We start from the raw sequence: 27236 nt of genomic DNA, 5'->3' as shown, positions 1-27236 counted from the left end.
TGTAGAAGAAAAAATGAGAATATAACAGGGTGGCAGAAAAGGAAGGTTCATGAAACAAGGTGGACGCAACAGGAACTTACCTAGTTTGCTAAGTAACTAGACTCCCCTGGTTTAACCTATCAGAGCTGTTCCTAACATGCTACCTCTTTGAAGGTGTTCAAGACAGATACGTTGTCAGCTGAGATGCTTGGCTTTGAATAGAGATTATAAATGAAATAGACAGAGGCTTCTGTACATTTCATATGTAGGTCATTTCCAGGGGATAGTAAGTATCTTTACAATCACAAGATCAATGTCTTAATATAAGATGTAGCACAATCAATGTCTGTCAATGAGGGGTGAGGACAAATTTGTCTTTCACTTCTCTTTTATTAAATGAGAACTACATAGCAATGCATAGGCTGCTGGGGCTGTTAGAATATTTAAAATCCCTTATTCCATATTTTTCTGGTATGATTTTCTTTCCCTATCTAGTACTTTTACTCCCTTTTTTTTAACTGACCTGTGCTAACTGTACCCAATTTTTCTAAAGTATTTGAGATCTTTGGGGAATAGGGATGGGTATGATGTATGTTCTCCAATGCATTTATGTGTGCATATGTATGTCACATAAATGAAGAGATATGACTAGACAAATTCGTGTATAAAGAAAATAAATATGTGGGACCATGGGGCTCTTTCAGTTATATAGACGAATTTGTGTCTAGGTTATCCTGGAGATATTCTAGATACTGTGTAAGTATCTCGATGTGGGCAACAAGATATCTATAATCACAAGTAGATAGAGGCAGTTCCTAACTAATAGAAGTCCGTTGTGCTTATTGTCAGTATATCTAAGAACAGTTACTGTTGATACAATTTAGAATTTATGAATGATTGTCAAGTAATTGTTATTTCATATTTGTGTATCAAAATGCAGTGATGGTGATAATAATTTGAGGCAAATCTTTTAACTTTGTCCTTAGCTATTGCTTTCTCATCACAGGCTGTCATATAAATGATCAGAATTTGTGATGATGGTTATGTTTCTTGATAGATTATAATTTTATCAGAGTAACAATAAAGAAAAAGCTAGCTCTGTCTAAGATTTTCTTCTTTTCTCTCTTGTAGCTCATTTGTAAATGTCCTATTAAGTTGTGTCATTTTATGCCTCAGAAAAGAATGAGAAATACTGATATTTGGATGGTTTCATTTTCTATCATTTCATATAAATTGAACTCATTTTCACAATCTCTGAAGAATATTCTTTTAATATGTGTGTTATATTTTTCTTGTATCACAGTTCAAGAGAGATATCTTTGGACTACAGAATAAATCTAAAATATAGTCTTGTTTTCATTCTTATTTTTCTATCACTCTGGGTTTGTTCATGATTGTGTAGCTGGGAAGATACTGAAATTTTACCCACTTCAATCTAATTAAGGCTTAATCTTTCTAGCAATATGGTGTATGCAACTCAAAATAATGTTAGTCCTGATCTTGCACTGTAATCTCTGAAACTCCAGCTCCTGTTGGAGATCATCCCATCTTTCGGCACAGTCTTGCCAGGAAGAGATTCTCCTAAGCAACTAGTACAGGGGCTTCCCTTCAGCTGTAGCCCATTTCTTGCTCCTGACTTTGGCTGAATTTCCTGTTTGACTAAGGATTTTTCACTGCTTTCTGGGGTTTCTTCTCTCTTACATGATCTTTCCCTTATCTACCCATTGTGAGCCTCTGTTCTCTCTCCAGAGTTGATTTCAGGTGCTGGTTCCAAACTGTGAAACCTGTTGAAGCAGAGTGATGTGGCAGACATAGGGAATGGGTAAAAAGAACACAAACTCTCTGTACCCCGTTATTTCATTCAATTCTCATGCAGTGCAAGAATCCTTTTTTTCTCCTGCCCTTTTACTTTGAGAACATACTTCTTTTCTTTCTGCCATCACCCCAGCCCGCAGTGAAATGGCTCCTGTTTACAGTCTCCTTGTCTATGGAAGGCAATTTAAAATTTAACAAAACAAGTGGTGCCATTCTTAAAGGTGTGTGAAATCAACTAATAGTCAAAGAGGAGAATGCACGTTAGCCAATGCCATAAAACTCTAGGCATGACAGTTCAATAAGCATAATATTATTGTCATTCATAATGAGATCATTTTTTTTCAAAATGAACAATTAAATTGACTTTTAAAATCTAGTCTGTTCTTTCGAAAGTCATAGCTTTAGAAAACTGCTAAATTAAAAGAGGAATGTTACTGCACTTGACAAATGGTCTATAAAATATATAGGCAAAATACCATTATCTATAAAAATATGTAATAATATGTAGTAAATAATGCATTTAACATTAATAATGTGTATAACAAAAGGGATGATGACTCCATTCTACTACAACTATGTATTTGCAAATATGTACGTTTGTGTCTCTGTGATAGAGGTAGAGTGGGTGAGGGAGGACAATGAGAAAAATGGATGTTTTCTCCCCAAAGTTTTGCAACTTTTTCACAGCTGTTCACATATTGTCTGAAAATTTTATATGTGAGTGAATCTAGGGTTTACAATATTAAGATTTGAGTTCAAATCCCACATCTATCTCTTCATAAATATTTTATTCTGGTAGCTATGAATTATTTATTTGGGGGTTTTTGATGGGGACCAAATCTGTGTCACAAAGATTGTAGCAAGGATCAGAGAAAATGCCACATGTCTAAACCCCTATAAATCCTGTATTTTCATTGTTACTGCCATTAACCATTGTATTTTCTTTATCATGAATATCATGATTTGATTTCCCATCAGATTTTGAAGAGTTAGGTGGTTTTTTTAAAATCATAAGTATGTTTGTATGTATGTATTTATGTTTGTGTGTATTTTGAGCTGGGGATATAACATCTGTTTACTACTAAAATAAGATTTGATGTTAGGAAATAGATTAGCTGCTCCCTAGTGATGGGAGGAAGAAATAAAAGATTGTAGGGAAGGAGGAGATGAAGACAAGAAACAGGAAGGAAGGAATCAACTTATTTAACTAGTCAACCATGTGCAAAGACAATGTACAGGACACATTTAAATATGTTCTTACTACCTGGAGAGGTCATTATTTTCCTTCTACCTCTCTGGGTTATTAGCTGAGATCCCTGGAATAAAAGGCAGATTAATAAGAGAAAAAAAAATTGTCAACATGTATCCCTCATGTATACATGGCAGATGTCCAGGGAAAACCCACTGGTTCCCCACATTGGCTTAGAATTTAGACATAAATATCATCTTTTTTTTTTTTTAAGGGTCTTTTTTTTTTTTTAATAGAGGCATGTTTTATTTATTTATTTATTTGTTTGTTTGTTTTGTTTATACATGCACTGGTCAGAAGCGCAGGAGGGTGAGTGAATTCACCAGAGCCAGAGCGGGGAGCAGAGCAGGCAGAAGGACCGAAGTACACTGCTGAGGGGAGCAGCAGGCGGCAGGAGAGGTCTGCGCGCCATGTGGGACCCTCCTCTGGTGGCCGGGGAGCAGCCGGGGATCGAACCGGTGCCATAGAGGCCGCGGGCAGCTTTGCAATCCAGCGCTCAACCGCTGCGCGACCAGGGAGGCCCAACATAAATATCATCTTAATAGGAAAGGGTGGCTTAGGTCTCTTAGGAGACAGTGGTTTTTAGAAAGACAAATGGGCCCCTAGAATAACAGATGGGAGAGATGATAGTTTGTGGCAAGACTTGTCTCGGAATTATGTCAACATCTGGTCTCTTCTGTAAAGAGAGTGACTAGGTTGAAGATAACCCTGGGAAGGGGATTTACAACAATTGAGTTTCTTTTGGATGATCTGTCCTTAGGCAAATAAGGGAAATTTAGAGAAAGCTTTTCCTACATTTGCTGTATTTCACTTGCTTACAGCTCAAAATAATCAATATGCCAATGTGGCATATTTTGGGGTGGCATATCCTGAACTGCAATCAAATTTTGGGGCAACCTATTGTACTAATTCTCATTTTCTAAGAAACTGAAATTAGGAGGGTTATCTGCCCAAGAAAAAGACAGAAAGTAAGCCCAGCCTGATTCACTACAGACTGTCTTCACAACTTTTCAGTAGGGAGCACACTGGTGTATAAAGTGAATAAACACACAAGGAGAACTTTGAAGGAGAGCACATGTCCTCTCAGGCCTTCTATTCTGACACTCATGTTTTGTTTCAGACTCACAGAAAGTTTTCTTCCCCAGGGTTCCCAGAGGTTGATTTCCCACTTTGCCTTCTTCCATACTTCTTTCTCTTCTTACAGAACAATCAACATATAACTAAGTTGCTTCAAATAATAGATAGTGGTTGCTGGGATACTGTCATCAGCCTCAGAAGTCCTGAATGTGAATAGCTATTTTATTTCCATACCACTCATTTTTTAGCCATGTTAGCATATTGCATGCATATTAACCTATGATACACTTGGGTCTGTATTACTTTTACTCATATTGAGGTGGCTTACATGAATTTTTAGTTAGAGAGATTTATATATGAGTAATGTAGCTTTATAAAAAGGGTCTTCTGTGTGTCTCCATAGGCATGCATTGTTTATAAGTCTGAGTAAGACTATGAGCAAGACAGCTAATAGGGTGATGCATACTTGGATCACTTTGATACTTTGCAAAACGAAGCTGAGAGAACCTGTTTGAGACACCCCTAACTTCTCAGTGAATACGTTAGATGAGAAAAGATTTCATCTGGTGGGGGAGAAGTACTATGCTGCCCGAGAGCTATGGATCAGATGAACATCAGTGGTGCAGTGATAATTATTCCCAAAGATACTTGCCACGTTCAGGGAGGGTGGGTAGGTTGGGTAAACTGGAAACACAAGTCAGATCAAGAAACACAACTAGACCACAGGTGTACCAAAGGCAAGACTGAGCTCCACAAGGCAGAAGCAGTGCTTACATGGCCACCATCATATCCCAGGGGTGAGCATGGAGCCGGAGTGATTGGAAGGGCTCATTACACATTGAATGAACGAGCAAATGAATAAATGCCTGTCCTTTGCTGAGAACTAACAAAATAACTTCATCAACAATAGAAAGAGATTTCTTCCTCTTCTTCAGGATGGTAACTTCCCATGTGTTAGAGCAGTAAGGAACACAACAAGGGAAGAAATACCAACATCCAGAGGGTTGAGAGCAGTGAAGGGAAGTAGGAAGATACTAAGTGTGCTCAGTGCGGAGCAGATGGAACACCATATGGGGCAAAGAGGGAAACAAGAATGGCTCTCCAAGAATGCTCTAACCCTTCAACAAGAGATCCTGGATCCTGGACACTGCCCTGGGGTGACAGGTCCCAAATGCAGCAGTGGGGACCAAAGGCTATTCTTAGTGAAGAGTGTAAACAGAGTATCCTACGTCTTTCAGGCACGTGTGTCCTGGAAACAAGTGCATCCATATTTAATTCGGTTAAAAATTACTTCCAATTGGCAGATGTTAGGATATTAGCTTCAGAACAGAGGAAAAAAGTCTTAAAATATTCACTAAATACATCAATATGTTGAACCGTCTGTGGGCTTTAAACTTGTATTGTGTATTCCATTATGGAAATATCCATGTGATATTTTAGGTGAGGAAAGCAAAAAACACAAAACCATATGTACACACTGTGTTTACAATTATGTTAAAATGTATAGTTATAGGATTTTAGAGAAAGGCCATATGATTGTTAATAAGGATACAAATACTTGGCATTTCAAAGTTTACAGAATATTTTCCCTGTAAACTCCTATGCAGAAAATTTCACTGAACCATCTAGCCAGTCACCCCACATAGTAGATAATGTCCCTGCAGAGGGAGCTACCGTGTCCCTTCCCCAGTAACGCAGAGGCCCACCATGTAGCTTAGTCATTCTATGATGGCTCTATCATTGAAAATAAATGATTTACCAGCAGGTGTATGGACTGAGGAAAATAGCATTAATAAACTTTAAAATGAGTTTCCCTAGGCATGCTTTATTGTTTTATATTTAGGTTATATAAGTCAGCTACCAACTAGATACTGAATTTCAATTTAGCAGTATTATTGATTAGGTAGACTGTTTCACAACAATAACTTCTTGCATTTCATTTGGATTCAGTGAGTTTTACTTCTTTCCCCTGCTGGTCATTTTCTTCTCAATAAAAGAATGAGGAAAGTTCTTGAGCTTTCAGTCTGGAAAGAAAATGAAAGGGGTACAGAGAAATATAATTAAGCGCTTTGCATATTTCACCACTTTTCTGTAAACAGATGTTCTGTTACTTGGCCAGATTACAAATGCCTGAGTCATATGAGGAGCATAATTACTGAAAGACTTTAGACAAATAAAATCCAGCTTTCATCTTGCAAAGACTCTTCCAGAAGCTTCATGTATACGGGGTTTCTTTTTTATTCTTGCCCCGAATCTTGGCCCCTGAGCCTGGCTCTCCTCTCTTCTTTTTTCCCTCTGAAGGGATTCAGAATGGAGGGAAGAACATTAGAAGTAAAGGGTCTGGAAGGTGGGGTCAAAGGAGCTTTTGTCTTGGGGACCCTGCCAAGTTCTGTCTAGAAACATCAAGGTTTACCTACTGGGGATATCTTCACTTTTGATAAGTATTTTCTGCCTAAATTTTAGAGAACACAGTGACACTGTAATTTTGTAACACTGTGGTCCCCAGGAAAAATGGAAGTTCTGCAACACCCAAGGATGGGTGGGGCTGAACAGGGAGGGAGAAAAGCTGAGAGGAGACTGCAGGAAGAAAGGAAGGAGGATAGAAAGCCAGAAGGAGAGCTGGAGGAGGCACATGGAGCAGAGAGACATGTGAAGAAGATGCATTTGCTTCTCAGGCTTGGACTTGAACGAGGGACTTGGGGGACATGAAAAAAAGACACTTGAGACAGACATGGGTGAGAGACCCATGGAAAGGCTGATGGTGGCAGCGTTAATCTTGATCTTGATTTTGTTCTTTTCCTTCTAGACTTGTCTGGCCCCTTCTGCCCCTTTCCTATGGGTCCTCACCAGGAGGTGCCTTAGACTTGTGGCAAGCTTTCGGCCTCAGTGGTCCTGCTTTGGCCCAACCCTGTCTGGCTGGGCATTTACCCACGAGGGGATGGGTAACTTTGGGTGCTTAATTTGGAAACTATATTGTCTTTTTCATATCTTCTCTTTATTGCACACTAATTATATTAAAGTTCCTTTCCATTAAAGGTGTTAAGCATTAGAGTATGTTTTATGCTGTGGATAGCAGAACCTATTTAGAGCAAGCAGGTTTGGGTGTTCTGGGGTGTCCCTCTCCCTGCCCTATAACAATTTCTTGACACTGGTGCGGTCAACTTCACTTGTGACTGGTTTGACCAACCATTTTGGACAGGATGGTCAGGATTTGGAACAGGAAGTCTAGGGAGGAGAGAGCTTTTCTTTCTCCATAGTCCATTAAAAGGCTGGAATCAGGGCAGTGGAGATGGGAGAGGTGTCAATGGGAGGTGTCAAAGAAAGACTGGAGATAGATAAGAATTCAAGTTAATCCTTGCTGAAGGCAATTAGCATCAAGTGCTTCCAAAATCTTTCCCTTAGACAAGGGGTAGGGAGATGCTAATGAAGTCACATTTTCTGAGCCACCAAACCCAAGGGACTCTAATGCAGCAGTAATCCCTAGCTGTAAAAGGAAACTCACCCAACTTGATGTTTTATTTATTTATTTATTTATTTAGAGGCATGTATTTTTATTTATTTATTTGTTTGTTTATTTGTTTATTTATACATGCACTGGGTACAGTCAGAAGCGCGGGAGGGTGAGAGAATTCACCAGAGCCAGAGTGGGGAGCAGAGCAGGCAGAAGGACCAAAGCACACTGCTGAGGGGAGCAGCGGGCGGCAGGAGAGGTCTGCGCACCATGTGGGACCCTCCTCCGGTGGCCGGGGAGCAGCCGGGGATCGAACCAGCGCTGCAGAGGCGCTGCAGAGGCTGCGGGCAGCTTTACAACCCAGCGCTCAACCGCTGCACCACCGGGGAGGCCCCCAACTTGATGTTTTAAAGCCCTTTCTGTCAGTTCAAGAATCAGAAATTTCCTTAGACTCCTTCAAAAGCTATAGCCCCTGGTAGTTTTCACTTTTTCCAAGTTTTTTGGGTGGGTTCTTTCCCAAGAAGAATCCTATCCATTTTACTATTTCACTCCACCTGCAGTTCTCCAAACTTCTGCTCAGTGTCACTGTGTTTGTGCCATTAAATGACTGTACCACAGGTGCCAAAGCCACCCATCAGCGGATCACACCTAGCACCACCACCTCCTCCCAGAGTCAGTATCAGAATTTCCCAGCCCTCACTGCAGACTGATCAAATTGTGTGATTAATTACTGGTTCTTTACCAGAGTGTGGAAGGAGAGGTTACTTAAGAAATGCCTGTGGGGTTCAAGCTGTTCACAAGTCATTAGCAAGGGATGATAGTGTCATGAAGAATGGCTGCAGCAGGAAATCCCATTGTGAGTCCAGAAGGCCAGTGTCAAATTTTATTGGTTGCGCCAAATGCAGCATATTCAAGCCCCATTCACAATGAGGCCTTGGCTAGGATCTATGGTGGCTTGGAATTTATGGTGAAATAAAACACCCTGGGCAGGAGTCAACAGGAGTCTCCTGACTTAGACTCCAAGTACAAGCGGCACTGCCCAGGTCATGATCAATAATCTGCATTGGATTCGTTACACCAGTAAGGAGAAAATGCTCTCTAATTTTGACAGATTTTCTCAAAATAGGCTGCAACAGATGCACTTTTACCTCAAACCCTCCACCTGCAGTCATCACAGTTCTGTGGCAAAGACAGTATTTACCTCCTTGGAGCTTTAGGGAAGGAACAACAAAGGTTCTTATCCAATTTGTCTCATCATCATGTCTCAGTGTCCACGAGTACATGGTCTAGCTAAATGTCAGCAGTATTACACCAAGGAACTCACCTGATAGTACTGTCAGTACCCATCCTACCCCTAGCTCCTATCACTTCTCTTTTTAAAGTTCTAGATTTCAGGTCTTAAATCTCCATTTCTTTTTTTTTAAGATTTATTTATTTATGCATACAAGAGCCGGGGTACAGGCCAGAGTTGTAGGGGGGTGAGAGGACTCACCAGAGACAGTGGGGAACAGAACAGGCAGACTAACTGAAATACACTGCTGAGGGGAGCAGCGGGTGAGTAAGGAGAGGTCTGCTGCACCATGTGGGTTGCTCCCTGGCCAGCCAGGGGATCAAACTTGTGCTGCAGAGGCTGTGGACAGCTTCATCAGTTGCTTCTTAACCCCTTGTGCTTCCAGGGAGGCCCCTTAAATCCCCATTTCAAAAGCAAATATGTGCACATTGAAAGTAAATACATTGATACAATTTGAAACATTTCTTAGAAATTCTTTTAAGTATTGATATTATTAGTCTACTACAGTGACCTCTGCTTTATAGTCAGAAGATTTGCACTTAAATTCACAATTGCTTTTTTTTAATGTTTTCAAATTTTTATTGAAGTAACATTAAATTACAACACTGCATAGGTTTCAGATGTACAGTTTCTCATATGTGCAATTCTATTGCACAGTCACCAACCACTCACCACATTTTAAAGTCCCAATAATTTCCTATGACTAGTAGAGGAGAAGTCTTTGAATTAAGGTTAGGTCATAATATTTGTATGGGCCTATATGTCCCTTACAAGTAGTTATAGCTTTATGTTGAGTGACTGACTGTATTAATGTATTGTGTAGAATTCAGAAGTTATCTCCAAATGGATGCGGAGTGCTCCAAGATACATTAGTGATGTCTGTTGTTGGTTAAGGGGACTATTTCAGGCATATGTACTGTATATTGGTCATATTTATCCTAAGATTTTTACAATGAATTAATTTAAAATGTTCTATACAATAATATAATAGAATGACAAGATCAGAGGTAAACTAATGATTGCCTGAGGATCAATTCTGGCCACTGCTTGTTTTTGTAAATAAAGTTTTATTGAAACATATTCACACACCATTGTTCACATGTTGTCTGTAGCTGCTTCTGTGCTACATGGACATATTGAATAGTTGTACCACTGATGGCATAGTCCACACAATCCTATAGAAAAAAAAAATACCGCTGCCTGTTCATCTCAACAGATTGAAACTACTTACTTGACTCTTCATATTTTATAAGGAGGACTTATATATAGTCCTTATTATATAAGGACTCTCTCCTTATATTTTATGATTAAGGTCACTAAACTCCCTCCTGCTGCCTAAGCTTCAGCAGCTCTTTCATTTAAAGGAATTATATGAAAAAATTTAGGTGTCTCAGCATCATGTTAACTTCATGACTGCAAACAGGTTCTCAGACATGACTTCAACCATGACCTCAGAAGATCTTATTCACTCACCTTTCATAATTGACATCTGTTCATTTTCTGTAACCAAGTTGCCATTTTGTATTCTAATTCCCATAAATCTGGAGTGTTAATATCTTTCCTTTCAATCTGACCCTCTATCGCAGAATTCCAGATATTAGTCACCAACCTGAAAGACAGTAGATCAACCATCACAATCCTAGCGGATACCAACTATGTCTGCTTATAATATCACCTCAGAACCTCATGAGTTCAAACAGCAATCATGATTAGAGCACATGTATCATGAGGGTAGCTGCTTTGGACTAAATTTCCTCATAGGTCTGTAAGTTAGTCAAGGATTCTGCCTCAGAGTAGGGTTGGCTAAAGCATTTAACTGGGACATTCTGCCTCACACTTTTCTCATCCTCTTCTTAGGATCAGTGGGCTGGTCTGGGCATGTCCTTGTTCTTATAACAATCTAAGTACAAGAGAACAAGCTCACATGTTTTTCAAGTCTCTCCTTACTTAGTCTCCAAATAACCTATTGCCCAAAGCAAGTCATCAGGCCAAACCCGAAGTGAAGAGGTTGGAACCAAGCTTGTTCACAGAGGGAAGGTCTACAAAGTTACTGGTGAAGAGCTTGAAAGACATAGATAATGCTGTAAACAAATGTTCCCTTCAAAAACATAAATAATTAGATATTTAAAAATAATAAAGTTTAAATGGATCACTAATGTAATCTATTACAAGGATGCTCTCAAGAGAAGAGTCAAATTGTCCACCTGATCCAGAGTCAAACAAAACCACCAACATATTACATCATTATGCATTCCTAGGAAATAAATACAGGATACCATTCCAGCTCTTTTGATTTCTAATTCCAAGGAAAGAGAATTACATCTTAACCCAGATTCTACCAGCTGCAACAAACTCTTGAACTGCACAAGCCTTTCAGAAGGAGCTATTTTTTGTGAAGCCACTTGCCTATCAGTCAGAGCCACATCCTGATCTTGTGTGTTTAACGGGAATGAGGACAATGAGCCCTCAGGCCAAACCAGCAAATTTTACCAAGTCAATTGATGCAGCAAGCAACTGCCATTTTTTTTTTTTTAATATTTTGACAGAAACAGTCTGAGACCAGGCACATTCAGGGGTATGGCCAAAAGACTTTGAGATAAGTGTAGATTCACATGCAGTTGTAAGAAATGATACAGAGAGATATGTTGTACCATTCATCTAGCTTCCCTGAGTGGTGATGTCTTTATAATCTATAGTATAATATGACAGCCAGGACAGGGCTATAGCTGTAATCCATAAACCTTACTTAGATCTCAACAGTTTTACCTGCACTTGTGAGTATATTTAATTTTATGCATTTTTGCCGTGTGTTGATTTGGGTAACTACCACCATGGTGAATATACCAAGATATAAAACAGTTCTATCAAACATCTATTCTTAATTAGTCTATTTCAGTGAATTCTGTAAAGGAGCTCAGAATCAACCTTGGTGTAGGATTTTTTAAACAGTCTCAAACATTTGGTTCATGTCATGCAGGCATAGCCTCTGTCAGACACAGGATATTTGTCTCTTTTTTAAGCAGGTAATTGCCTGTTAAATGAATCACATAACTACTCTCCTCTCAAGTGACCATGGAGTGCTTATACAGTGTGTCTCTTCTTACAAATCTAATAAGTGCTGTGTAAAATGAATTAAAAAGTGTTCCACTGAAATGCTATCTCAAGCAAACCCAGCTCTGCCCATTAGATTTGAAGCTGTGAAAGAATTTGAAACACATTGACGAGTGAGAGCTATTTAGATATATTCTAAAATGAGATTGCTTTGGTTTTGCCATTGCTGATCTCATCAGAAATGATTCCTTGACCATACTTGTCTTGGCTCTGAAATGCCAATTAATGAATTACTATAACAAATGACTTGGGTCTCTGATTTCCACAGACATTTCAGAAATGGAAGATTGGACAATGGGCTTGATGAGCATGGAATTTTATGGATCTTAAACCAGAGGGGGTGTTATATTTCCTTCCTTAGACTTCACTTCTGACTTTTGTGGGGAAAGACAGAAAAATGTGGTCTTGACAGGAAGCTTTAAGGACTTGTTGCTGTGCCCCCATCTCACACTTTGTTTTAGGAGTTAGAAGAATATACCAGACCAACAGCTCTGCAACATACAGCCTGCTGTACAGAGCATGATCATAGAACAGTTACACCAGGATGGCTTTCATCTACTCAAGGGGGCTACAACATTTTTCTTAGCATAGAACTTTCAGTTCAAATGTACCTTTTTCAAATATATTTTAAAAGCTGTACATGAACACAGTCTAGAGAGTCAAATAGTCCTGCAAGACTTAGTGTAAAAATAGAATACTGATTTAGAATTAAGTGTTCTTGAGTCTGCTAAATTCCCAGTGTCTAATTATTTTTTGCTCTTGTATTTTTCTTCATTCTCTTGGTCTGCATGTTCATACACCTTAAAAATAAATCTTTTTTGTCATTTTAGGGTTTTAGGAAGAAGCCAGCAAATAATTGCTTACCCTGCCATCATTTACTGTAATCTTATTTTGAATTCCTAAATGTTGAAGACTTCTTTCTTATTAGGTGCCCCATCATCCCTTTAGAATCCCCTTGAATAAACTTCCTCCCAGACCCCCAAATCCTAAAGGCTCCTGCAAACATCATTTGAAAAAACAACTTTATAATCCAATTCCAGCAGTTTATAGAAGAAGAAACTAAGACTCAAATAAATTAATTATCTAAGACTTCATATGGTTATAGGCAGATTTAGACCTATGATCCATACCTTCCTTCTAAAATGATACACTTTCCATTACACCACACTGTATTTTATTCAGGTAATAATAAAATTACTGGAGATATCATGACAACAGTGTATTTACTCTATTGATTTATCATTTATTCTTTCATCAGCAAATAAATACCTACTGTGTACTAAGTCTCATGATTGACATTGAAGATAAAAATAATGCATATAACAAGGTTGATGTTTCCTTCCTTGGGGTGCAGAGGTTATTTTCTGGCAGTTTGCAGGCCAGATTTGGTCAGTAGAGGCGCTTTATCTGGTCTGTCCATTTTCTTATAAATAAACACAGTTATTGCCAATATTCAAAAGCTGAGAGAATAATAGTGAAGACAATCTGGCAGGCTGGCTTTTTTGAAGCATTATAGATGTGGAAAGATTGAGCTTATAGTTCCCCCAGACATTGGCATACTGGAATGAGGTGCCATGGTCTCCCAGCTCTGTGCTGTCCAGGTACCACAAGTCCAGTCGCCTCTTTTGCGGCTCCCATCCTACTCCTGTAGATGCTGGGGTTGGCAGCTCCTTCCTTAGGGGGTTTCAAATTCTGCTTTATGGAATCTTAGGAGTTCTGATGAGGACGTCAGCAGATCAAGCCTGAGGGATTCTCACAGAAAGACTCCAGACTTGTCCCTGCCCTGCACATACAGCCTCTGTTTAAGGCATTTTTTCACTAACTGCCTCAGGGAAGGATGACTAGCTCCAGTCTCAGAGTGCTGGTCTTAGTAGGTTATACCAACAGAAATTGTAAGAACAAGACAGGGATCAAACTCCAGTATTTGGTGGCAGCCTTGGGGAAGAGACAGGCTGATCCTAACCAAGGGATAGATTTGAAAGGAAACAGAATTTCAGATGGAGGGAAATAAGTGTAGCAAAAAGAACAAGCAGCGTATCTCACAGGAAAATGTTTGGTAAATACCTCAAGCAACTTGAGTACCTTAAAATATGCTAATAATGTATAAATAAAAGCCTTTGATTGTGAGGGTCTTTCAAAACATATTAAGTGCATTCATGTCAACCACCTTTTTATTTACCATTACCAGCTAGATATAGGAACTTTCAAATACTATTTTGAATAACTATTTTGGTTTATATGCAAATAAAATAAAATGGGAACTTACTTTCTCAGGAGCTTATGAAAGGATGGGTGTGTCTGAAAAGTGTGGCTTGATTTCAAAATTCAAAAAGACATGATGAGTACTTGGTTAATTTTAATTATAATGAATTTTCTTACTAGAGTAAATATAATGAATTTTCTTGCTAGAGTAAATGGTTTGTATTTTAAAAGTTAGGTTTCTCAGATATTTTTAAGACGAAGGATCATTTGGTTGGCTATTGCTTTAAAATGTAAATACTACTCTTTTAAATACTCTGAGCATTTAAATTAAGAGGTCTCACATAGAGACAATTGCTTATCCTATCACAGGCTTAATTTTTAAATATTGAAAGCTGCCTGCAAAGCAGTGTGTTCTTTTAATCCTACTTTTCATTATTTCCAGTGCATAGCATAGAACTATAAAAGATTTTAAATCACTCTCAACTTATAAATGTCCATAATCACAAGGTACTGTCTTCTATCTTTTTACCCAGGTAGCCATAGAGAAATATACCAAGGTTCTACTTAATGGATTCCCATATGTTTTTACAGTGATATCTGCATTTAGCAATTTACCTAGAAGTTCACATGGAGATGGTCATTTGGCAATGAGTCTCACAACACACTTCCAAGCTAATGAAGTATTTTCACTTGATAAAAAGAAAATTCAGATTCAGAGAGACTAAATGGCTCTCGTCTGGAGCCTTAACTTTCTTACATGGTCAATAGGATTTCAAAGTACAGCAATTCCATGGGGTTGTTTGAAGGACAAAATGAGATAACAAAGAAAGTTTTAGTATAGAAATTGATACTCAGTAGGAGCTTAATAAACTCACACAGAAATAGTAAAGGGATCTGAACTCAGTTATTCAGGCATTGCATCTGATTATATTTCCTGGTTCATTTTCTTTGATGTCACTAATGTGTTATAAAACTGGGCATGTGTTCAGATTGAACATGACCCAAAATTGCAGTCACCCACTCCCTGTGGTTTGCTGAGTTTTCCAAGGAAGCAGTGGTTTCAAATAAGAGCACAGAATCCTTGAGCATGTAACTTGGCTTATTTTACCAAAATTCTCCAAGTATTTGTTCTTTTGCAAGTACACATAAAAGAATGAAAATTTAGACTTCCAGGCTAAAAATGGCCCCTTTACCAAAAATTCTTTGCATGTTTGAATCCCTTCATGGCCATCGCTATCCTGTGTTCATTCTGAGGACAAGCTGATCACCTTCTGCTGGGCAGTCAACTTCCTTTCAGTGTTTCTGACTAAAGAGAGCTGTTTATTAAACTGGGAAAATTCGATCCCCAAACTTCTACCTATTTGTGCTATCTGGAATAAATTACATTCCTCTTCTTAATGGCATTTTTCAAAACTTGAAGACTTTATTGACTAGTCATCACTCCATCAAGCAAATTAGCCCCAAGCCATGGAATAAAGAACCACACTTATTTGCTCATTTTTCTCTGAATACACTCTAGTGCATCCTTACCATTTTTAATATGAAGTGACCTGAACTGAGTGCATCCCCTTAAGTGTGATGTGTTCTGTTACCTTCCTGTGCTCAGAACAGTTCTTTGATTGAGGTATCCTGCTAGTAGCTAACTTTGATTCCCATTATGCTTAGAGAAGTCAGCTCAGATATGTGAAATCTAACCATCCTCCTACACTTTTCTTTTGACACACAAACACTTCCAGGTGGCATCTCTCAGTTCATTCTATTACTCACAGGTTGAAGATTTAGAGGTCCCAGGGACCATAGATACCACATCGGCCAGGAGGGTGCAAAGTAACTCACAGACACAATAGATTTGGTGTGCACTCAGCTGACATGTTTGATGTTTAAAAATAAATCAAGGGCCTTCCCGGTGGTGCAGCGGTAGAGCGCTGGGTTGCAAAGCTGCCCGCGGCCTCTGCGGCGCCGGTTCAATCCCCGGCTGCTCCCCGGCCACTGGAGGAGGGTCCCACATGGCGCGCAGACCTCTCCTGCTGCCCGCTGCTCCCCTCAGCAGTGTACTTGGGTCCTTCTGCCTGCTCTGCTCCCCGCTCTGGCTCTGGTGAATTCTCTCACCCTCCCGTGCTTCTGACTGTACCCAGTGCATGTATAAACAAAACAAACAAATAAATAAATAAATAAAACATGCCTCTATTAAAAAAAAAAAATAAAAAATAAAAATAAATCAAGGGTTGTCTCCAGGGGCTACTCCTTGGCTACTCCTTGGCAGGGTAGAAAGATGACTCTGCATTCTGAATTCTGAATGACTGCAGCCCCATGATTGTTCCTGGGCCCACAACCATCTCATTTATTTTCTTTGTCTTCTTCCTAAGGGTGTAAACAGACCTATAACAGTTTAAGGATTTTCATCTGACTTACCTCTGTTTACTCAAATTTCCTCTTATTCCTAACAGAAATCTTTGCCTATAGCTTCACAGTTCTCTCTACCTAAATTGTCTCTCCAAGATCACATTCAATCCTTTTGCTAAAATATTATCTGTACGCTTGTAACTATACTGGTGCTTTTTCAAACTTCTGAATAAACTTGCCAGCTTCTCTTCTTTCCCTGGATATTTTTGTATTTGTCCCTCCTCTCTGAATGTCTGTGCCTCCTTACTGATGTGTCATCCTGCTCTCTTTGAAGTCCTTCGGATCTTCATCTGCTTTGGCACATCACCCCTGTTTATTAGAATAGTCTTCCAGGTTTCTCATCTGCCCTGAATTTGTGTCTGGATTTCTGGTTGTGTTTCTTCTCCTTGGTCATCCAGAGTTAGGCTCCCAGTGTCACACCTGCCCTCCACATTTCTGTCTGTGGCTTTTGTTCTTCTTTCCCCCTTTGCAGGGTAGAAGCTTCAACTTTCTTCTCCTACCTTTCTTCAATACCAGCTTCTATTCTGTTCTTGAACCCAGTGGGTTTCTAATTTGGTTCCCAGTGGCAGCATCAACTGGAAACCCATTGGAAATGCAAAACCTTGAGCCTTACCCCAGACAAACTGAATGAGAAACTGTGGGTGGGGCTCAGCCACCTGGATTTAACAAGCCTCCCAGGTGATTCAGATGCATACTAAAGTTTGAGAACCTCTGCTCTCTAATCCACCTGTTCCCAGCTTTGGCTGACATTTGAATCACCTAAGGAGATTTAGGGGAAAAAAATCCATGTCTGGGCATCACCCCAAACCCATTAAATCAAGTTCTCTGGAAGTGGGGTCCAATTATAGGGTTTTTTTTTTTTTTTTTTTAGAAAAGCTCCCCAGGTAATTCTCATGCACAATCAGAATTGACTTTAATGTGCCAAGATGTTTCCTGCTATTAGGTCTTTACTGGGTTCCTCTGAGAAGCTCTTCCTTGTTTTCATCATGCTTTCTTCTTTTTCATTCTTCAGGTTGCAATAAAATTATCACTTTCTCAGAGAGAACTTCAGCCAGCTTGACTCTAGAAGTTTCTCTCCCAGACACTTTCTCTTCTAACATATTTTTTTTTTTTTTAAATTAGGAGCCTGGCCCTCAGGCTGCTTTTTTTTTTTTTTTTAATTTTCTAGAGGCATGTCTTATTTATTTATTATTTGTTTGTTTGTTTGGTTTATACATGCACTGGGTACAGTCAGAAGCGCGGGAGGGTGAGAGAATTCACCAGAGCCAGAGTGGGGAGCAGAACAGGCAGAAGGACCGAAGTACACTGCTGAGGGGAGCAGCGGGCGGCAGGAGAGGTCTGCTCGCCATGTGGGACCCTCCTCCTGTGGCCGGGGAGCAGCCGGGGATCGAACCGGCTGCAGAGGCTGCAGGCAGCTTCGCAACCCAGCGCTCAACCGCTGTGCCACCGGTGAGGCCCTCTTCTAACATATTTTCTTAACTGCACTCTCTGTAATTACTAACTCATTTTGTCTAGTCATTCACTTGTTTATAGACCCCACCAGAAGATCAGCTCCATGGGAACAATGACTTCTTTTCAATGTTGAATTCCCAGTTCCCTGGCACAGAGTTAGGCACATGATAGGAGATCAAAGAATATTAGTTTATTTGTATAATCAACAAAAAATGGTAAATATTAAACATGCTGCTACTTCAAGTTCTGTGCTTTTGACAATCTGACTTCCTTTCCCTAAAATTCTGTTCTACTTTCATTATCTTGTATGTCATGATTTGCCACATCATTCCCACAAAGGATCAGAACACCTGCTTTCATCTTTACCCCCAAAGAGCTCTTTCTTTCCTGAAGTCACCATGACTTTCTAACATTATTTAACTATTCTCTTTAAAAAAAAAAAAAAAAAAAACCAAGTACAGTGAATACGTACCTCTACTGTAAGTTCCTGAACTCCACAGACCATGGTTTAAGTCTCTCTCTCTTTGCTCCATGGTGTGGATGCTGGATGCCCCGGGGTAGACATGAGGAGATACCTTCTAAAGTGAATTGACTTGAGAAAGAAAAAAGCTTTCAGTCGATAGTTTTAAAAGCCAAGGGGCTGTTGAAGAGACACACACAGAGAGAAAACAGATCCAGGAAAGAATACCTGGTTCAATACAGAGATTGACTCTTTCAAAAAACAAATGGAGGTTGGGGTGTCTCCTGCATGTATTAGGGGCGCTGTTTCCAGTTGCTCCCTCTTTGCACTCCTGCACTACACCCAGGTCTGTAGAGAAATTCCACCATTCCCCTTCGTTATCCCTTCTGTTTCTCTCTGAACTATATAGAAGGGTGAGCGAGTATTCACACCAGGGAATGCTGGAAAGCCACAGGCAGCCTCTCCTTACAGTGAACTGCTACAGTAACTTCCCTTTCATGATGTTACATTATCTGTATGAGAATGATCAGAGAGATCAGCTGGAAATCCCCAACACTGAGAAGGAGCTGAGCAGCTAACTCACCACTCCTTGCAATGTCTTGCTGGGAGACCAGGAGGGTTCTTCAGCCTGAATTAACATCTCCATCCTGAGAGATTGAAATCCTGCTGGCCTCCACTGGACAGAGCCAGAGAGAAGACAAACCCTCAAATGATGATCTAATACTTTGGGATAAGGGTGTTTTTGACTTTGATCAGTCCAGGCAGAGTGTGTTATTGTTGTACTCGGGTTTCCTAAAGCAAAGATAGAATTAGTTAGCCAATTTTATTGTTAGGTATACATTCTTTATGCTTAAAGATTTAGACTGGTCCCAGTATAACTGCTAAGGGTTTAATAACATTTTACCTCTCTTGATTCTAAATTCTTTCCATAAATCTGAAAATACAGAGGGTTGCTTGGATAACCCCTCTTAAACCTCATGCATCAGGAATCAGAGAAAGACGTTTACCTTGGTTTGCCTTCATCATTCTTGCACTGGCTTTCTTCTCTCTCCTTTATTTTACATTCATCCATCCAAGGAACCAGTACACCCCCATGCTGACTACTGGACACCCATCATTTTTTCCCCAGAACTGCCATCTCCTGTAATTTCCCAAACATCAGAATTTTCCACTCAACACCTTCCTGGGCTAGCCAATTTCCTTCAAATCAGGATACTTGCTAGAGCTAACTTGAAAAACTAATTTGCACTAATGTGTAATGACCTACATTTCAAGAGATGTCTTAAACTCTGTAACTCAAAAACTAAGAATTGGGATTTCTAGCAGTATTGGAAACAGAGAAATATGAGGAGGATGTGGACAGTGGGCAAGGGAAGTCCTGGGCGTGGTCTCGCTCGCAGTCCTGGGGCTGCCCTCTTGTGTGCTCTCAAAAGACCTAATTAGCATAACTCATATCACCAGGCTCCATGGCAGCACCGTTACACTCTTCATGCACTGCTGCCACCAGAGCCACTGCCCCAGCCAGACATGAGCTGGCTGAGGACTGACCACTGTGAGCAGGGAAGGCAGATCTTTCTAGGTTCACAGAGGGAATTTGTAAGAAGGGGAGAGGGAGAAAAACCACTATTTCTGAGACTTGGGAGATATACTTAGTCTATCTTCTGGATACATTTGGAAAAAGAATCCATTGTCATGACTTCTAGGAAGCACTCAAGCAGAGTTCAGTTCAGTGAAACATGTTTATTGACTGGCCCTACAGCATTGAGGATGATGATAAAATAGATGACTCATCAGTAACACCTAATAGGTACTTCGCATCATGCACTCCCTTAAGCATTTTGTATGGATCATTTCAATTAGTAATTTCATCAGCCTTCTCATTTGGTAGGCAATGGTCTCCCAGCTAACTGGCTCTCTGGCTAAAAAGAAATACCTTGAATTGTAATATTTGCTGATTACTACGGCGGCAGCATTTAACATGGATGATTTCCCAAAAATGTCCCAACCACTGGCCGCAAATTCCTGACTATGCCACTGGCTTTCGTAGCTAGTGGAAGCTGGTTCTACCACCCCATCTGATAGGGACTTTTACTTCCCCTGGTTCATCCTGTTTTGCCTGGGAATTTCCTGGTTTTAATATTGAAAGTTCGGGCTTAGGAACTTGGAGTTACAGTTACCTACCTTTAGTTGCATAGGAGGAAACTGAGGCCCAGAGAATTTTTTGTTGTTGTTGTTGTTAAAGATTTATTTATTTATGCATACAAGAGCTGGGATTCAGGTCAGAGATGGAAGGGGATGAGAGGATTCACCAGGGACAGAGTGGGGAGCAGAACAGGCAGATCCACTGAAATACACTGCTGAGGGGCTTAGTGGGCAAGACAAGAGAGGCCTGCTGCGCCATGTGGGTAGCTCCCTGACCAGGGATCCACCTTGTGCTACAGTGGCTGTGGACAGCTTCACAGTGCTGCATCTTAATTCCTTGCGTCAACAGGGAGGCCCGGCTCAGAGAATTTAGGAAATGTGTCCAAGTTGACACATGCAGCAAGCAGCCAACCTGCTTTCACCACAGGAGTCAACTACACAGAGTCTGAGAATTGCTGCAGCAAAGATCAGTCATGAGTGCAAAACGCCAACCCTAAGAGCTCTCGCCTACACACATATAGTCTCACACACTCAGTCTCACGTACATTCAGTCTCACACACACCCATTCAATCTTATATATACTCATACACTCACATGCACACACACACTCAGTCTCACACACACACCCTCATGCATATACATACTTCATAGAAAACATACAAGCTACAGTTTTATGGTAGAATTAAGGTGTGTTTTATGTGTATAAAAGAAAGAAAAACAGGCTGGTTATTTTCCTTACTTCGAAGACTGAGCTCAGTCTCAATTTTTTGAGATCCCCAAAAGAAATCTTCCACAGCCTTCTAGCATCTGCACTAAGGTAATTTATGCAGCTCCTCTGCCTTACACAATGATCATAGATGAGCCAGTCTCCACTTCTCCACGCACATTCACAGCAGAACCATCAATGCTACATCTTTAACAACCTAGGAAATTTCATGTGAGAAAATTTGCCTTTTCTTAATGATGCACTGTTGAATACAAGCTTCATTAACTGTAACACAATCCTTCAATTTAGAAAATCATTTCAATGATTATTCCTAATGAGTATCAAGATATTTATATGAAAAGTAGAGCTTTTTTCCCTCCTAAATTGAAACTCATGATGTCTAGTATATTCTTTAATGAGAATATCCTTCAAGAATAAGTCTCATGAGTAATAATGTTAATTCGCATTATTTGCTAAGTAAAAGAAAGTTTTGTTTGAAAACTTCAAATTTTGTTTTTCCATTTGTGATACAGGTTTTAATAAATGGTGTTCTTTAAAAACCAAATTATTTGTTTAGATTATACTGAACATTTCTTTTAACCTAATAGATAACCTTTAATGGCTAAGATAAATTATGTACTACATAGAGATGAGCTATTCTGATTTTGTAAGATGCCATATATCCTGAAAGCATTAGTAGAGCACAAAATATTAATTCTTTAAGCAAGGTTCCAGAGGTGTTAGTTCAATAAGAATATATACATATGAAAAATAGTGTTTCTCAGCATCCATGAGCTATCTTAATTATCTTAAAAGCTTTCAAGAAACTCTTCCCAAATACTCTTCCTTTAAAAAAAAAAAAAAAACCAAGTCTAAAACACAACTCACCCCATTAACTTAGAAAAATAAGTATATAACAAATAGGTCTCTTATGAGGGACACAACTTAAAGAAAAAGGATATGTTTAACTTGTAGTAAACTTGTAGCAATAGTAACCATAAATAGGTTTAAACTTTATTACTCAGTGGACTTTATGTCCCTGAGGTCTTTTCATTTTCTTTCTACTTTGTTTTTTTTTTTTTTTTTTTAAGATTTTATTTATTTTTATACAAAAGCTAGGGTACAGGCCAGAGGCGCTGGAGGGTGAGAAGATTCACCAGAGACAGAGTGGGGAACAGAACAGGCAGACAGAAAGCTCTGCTGAGGGGAGCAGTGGGCACAACAGGAGAGGTCTGCTGTGCCATGTGGGAATCTCCCTGGCCGGCCGGGAGTTGAACCTGCAGTGTGGAGGATGCTGACAGTGCCACAGAGCTGTGCTCAACCCGCTGTGCCACCAGGGAGGCCCTTCTTTGTTTTTTTTTTTTTTTTTTTTTACAGATGTGTTTATTTATTTATGCATACAAGAACTGGGGTATAGGCCAGAAGTGCAGGTGGGTGAGAGGATTCTCCAGAGACAGGTTGGGGAACAAAACAGGCATATCTACTGAAATACACTGCTGAAGGGAGCAGTGAGCGATACAGGAGAGGTCTGCTATGCCATGTGGGTTGCTCCCTGGCCAGCGGGGCACCAAACTTATGCTGTAGAGGCTGCAGATAGCTTCACAGTGCTGTGCCTAACTCCTTGTGCTACCAGGGAGTCCCTTCATTCTCCGTTGAATGTGTGTGTATGTGTGTGTGTCATTAGTTTACAATACCACATATGATCCAAAACTATAACACACTTTTCAAGAGTGTGTTACCACACCACAACTGCCACTAAAGCACACATACTCCTCCACGATAGTCCAGTGGGCCCCAATTGCATGGAACTAATAGTACAAGGGGATTTAGAAAAATACAGAAACTTATTTAGAAAAATACAGCCAACATTCTTGTTGGCTCTATCCTTAGGCAGAATGTCCTCTGACCCAAGTGGATAGAAAGAATAAATGAGAGGGACATGAAGGTGAGGAAACCGTGGAAGAAAAGGCCATCTCTCCAATATCACTCATCTGTGTTGTGTGTTGCATAAATAATTTATCTGCAATTTTTATTTGCTTTGTCTGGGGGCCCACACTTTTAAATTGGTATCATCCACCTCACACATCTGATTTCAGAAAACATGGAAGGAACAAGATATAACCTTACAATAAAGCTTGACAGTTCTATTTCTGAGCTGGTTTAGAATCATTTTGATCTGTATGCTGTGAAAAATTGGATGGTCTAGAATCAGAGATTGTCACCTGAATTCTGATTTGGGCATTAAACTTTGTACCTCCAAATTTGATACAGATTTTTTTTTTTGGGGGAAGGTTATCAAAATTTCATCCATTTCGCAAAATAATGTGAAACACAATTAGACTTAGAAGCTGACACATAAATGCATCATGTAATTTAATATTTATGCATCCTTGGTAAATACCTGATTACCTTGAAGATATACAAGGAAGTTATAATAAACCTTAGTTACATTTTTACTACATTTCAAAACATGATAAAATCTCACAAACTAAAACAGATGGAATGAAGCTACCTAGCAAGAAGTTACAAAATAATTATTTATTTAAATTGCATAATATATATTTTAACAATATTCTCAAACTGATGATCTTAGAGACATCTTACCTAAGTTTGATTTTTATTAGGGCCAGAGCTGAAATTTGGTCTAGGACATGTCTGCAGAATCACACTTCATTAATAGTGAGCCCTCTGGGCATCCTGATTCTAGTTTTTCTGTTTTTTGGTTTTTTTTTAAGATTTATTTATGCATACAAGAACTGGGTACTGGCCAGAGGTGTGGGGGGGGTGAGAGGGTTTACCAGAGACAGTGAGGGGAACAGAACAGGCAGAACAACTGAAATCCACTGCTGAGGGGAGCAGCGGGTGAGTCAGGAGAGGTCTGCTACGCCATGTGGGTAGCTCCTGGCTGGGGCTCAAACTCCTTCTGCAGTGGCTGCAGCCAGCCTCATAGGTTGCATTTTAACTCCTTGTGCCACTAGGGAGGCCCCTGATTCTAGCTTTAAATACCATTTTCTACTAGTAGGATCCAGGGATCTTTGGAGAAGTATCTCATTCCAGAAAGCAAAGAATACACCTAAGGAATGATGAGGATATATAAAGAAAAGGCAAGGGAACTTATTGGAAGAGGATCTCATACCTGTCAAATCTTAAGCAATTTAATTTATGTAACAAAATAAATAAACATGATCACAATTTATAGCTGCAGTAGAGAAAAGTAGTATCAATAAATTTGCTAATTTAAATATATAACATTATAGAATACCATAGCTAACAATAATTTACTCTAGAATACATATTAATTGATAAAAAATAAGTAATAACATCACTATAACTGATTTTACAGTAAATTATTAGCACTCACAGAGCACGTAGCTTTTCTTTCATACACTACCGTACATTCATACACTTTCATACTTTTTTTTTTTTTTTTTTTGGTAAATCTCAGTGAACTTCCACAGAACACAGATTGCCTACCTAATCCTCAGTATCTGAGAAGAAAAAAAGAGGGAAAAGTATGCATCTAGAATATCTTTAATACCAAAATGTGGTACAGACCATATAAGAATAAAAATGTAAACTAATCTCATTGTGAACATAGATGCAAAAATCTAAATAAACTACTAGGAAGCCAAACTCAACAGTTTATAGTGGAACAATACATTATGTTTTAGTAGGAATTATTCAAAATAGAAAAATGGTATTACATAGCAATATGTCAATGCAATTCACACTAATGTACAAGAAAGTATAAACATACACTATTATCTCAACAGTTATAGAAAAAACAATTGTTCAATGCTCATTCCTGATAATGTCCTTAGTATATTATGAGAAGTTTTGGTGAAGTGGCTTAATGGTGTTATTTTTTCCTCAGTGCTACATTTTCTTGTAAAAATATATATCATAAACAATACTAGCAATATTTTTATAATGTTTAGCCTTGGATACTGTGTACATGAGAATTTTAAGACTATTCTCAGATTTCTTCATCTTCACAAAGCTTATTAAATTAAAAACTGTATAATATATATTTCAGCACTCCAGAAATTATATTAATTTTTAATACTTCTTTTTCTTAATTATTGTATCTCCAGTTTCAAAGTCACTTGGCGAGACCTAAAAATACAAATCTCCAGTTCATTAAATCAGAATTCCTGTAAGTGAAGCTCAGAAATTTACTTTTTTAAAATACAAATGATAGATTTTTTTCTTTTTTTAATAGTTTTTGATTTTTTTTTTCAATGAGGTAAGAGTAATTAACATTAGTACTGTAGAAGATTCTTGGGAATAGTTTCATACCTCCTCAGATGTACATCAAAATAACAGTTAAAGAAATTTTCCTTAGGTGTTGTTTAAAAATATGTTTTATCTCAGGCCTCCCTGGTGGCACAGCGGTTGAGCACCTTACTGCGAGGCTGTCCGCAGCCTCTACAGTGCCAGTTCGATTCCCCGCCAGCCAGGGAGAACCCCACATGGTGCGCAGACCTCTCCTGCCTTGCCCGCTGCTCCCCTCAGCAGTATCTTCCCTCCGTCTGCCTGTTCTGTTCCTGCTCGGCTCTGGTGAATCTCTCACCCTCCCATGCTTCTGACCTCTCCCCCAGTTCTTGTATAAAATAAATGAATAAAATCTTTTAAAAAAAGTTTAAAAAAATGTTTTATCTCAACTGTCAATAAGCAGCTTTTAAAATAATGATCTATAGATATGGCTAGTCATATTTTCCAATGCCAAAATCATCACCTTGATTTTTATCATAATTTCACAACCCCTTTGATGTAATCACAATAATGATAATAGTTATTAGTGATTGAACCTCAACTTAGACAAATAATTTTATAGAGTCTTAAGAACAAAAGTGTATATTGAAACTCTGTCTTGGAAAATTTTTTTTTCTTTTTCTATATATACTTTTAGACATCCTCCTATGATATTATTGCTACTTACTGATGAATTGAAGGAAAAATCTTTCCATATATATATATATATATATATATATGCTATTATTTAAGCAGTTTGTTTAAGCTTTTACACAGAGGAGTAAAAGTACTCTTTTTAAAGTATAGGAAAATGAAGTAAACGTAACTTCAGTTCACAATGGGAGAGCAACCATTAAAAAACAAAACTGCCTTGTTTCTAAAAAAAAAAAAAAAACTGTATAAGTGTTATTTTGTCCTCCCATCCCCTATGTTGCTAAGTATTAAAGCAATGCATATTGATGAAGAGTCATGGTTGGCTCAATGGTCTATTTCTTATTGAGATTCCCTATTAATTCACAGCTAAACTGTCCGTTTTGGAAGATAGGGTATGAAATCAATAAATGGCACTTATCCAGAGACTACATAAAGTAGTCAAGAAATTAGTGTTCCAAGAAAAGGCTTTGGTGAAAAGAAATCAATATGAATCTCTAGTCTGTAACACCTTTAGATCAACTAAATAATGCCTTTTATCCTGAAAGTCGCAAATGAAAGTTATAAATTATCAATATCAGGAAGAAATAACACAACCTAAGAAATTTGTTATTGGACATAGCAACAGGTTTAAATAAAGCAAATTTTGCTGATTCATAGCTCGTCATTTTATTTAATTGTAAGACATTGGAAGTTTTAGAGCAAATGGTTAACATTTGCTTTGGCGAAAATGTGTATCCTTTTCTCATTTATTTTATCTTATTCTGTAGGTGGTCAGTTCCAATTGCTGAGCCTGGCGATGGTCATTTAGTTCCTTAAAGCCAAATAAAACAGATGGAGGATAGTTACATTGACAAAAAAAATAATTTACTATGGTACTTTCACAAAATTTCACACTTTCCTGGAGTTATAATAGCTATATTGTTCATTGGAAAGATTCATTTGGACCTAGGGCAAAAAGAAATCAGGGTCTCTCCACTTGAAGTGAGAAA

Source organism: Talpa europaea (assembly GCF_964194135.1).
Source record: "Talpa europaea genome assembly, chromosome: 1".
In the NCBI taxonomy this organism is placed as follows: domain Eukaryota; kingdom Metazoa; phylum Chordata; class Mammalia; order Eulipotyphla; family Talpidae; genus Talpa; species Talpa europaea.
The sequence above is the reverse complement of the archived record's forward strand: the minus strand, read 5'-3'. Positions refer to the sequence as shown.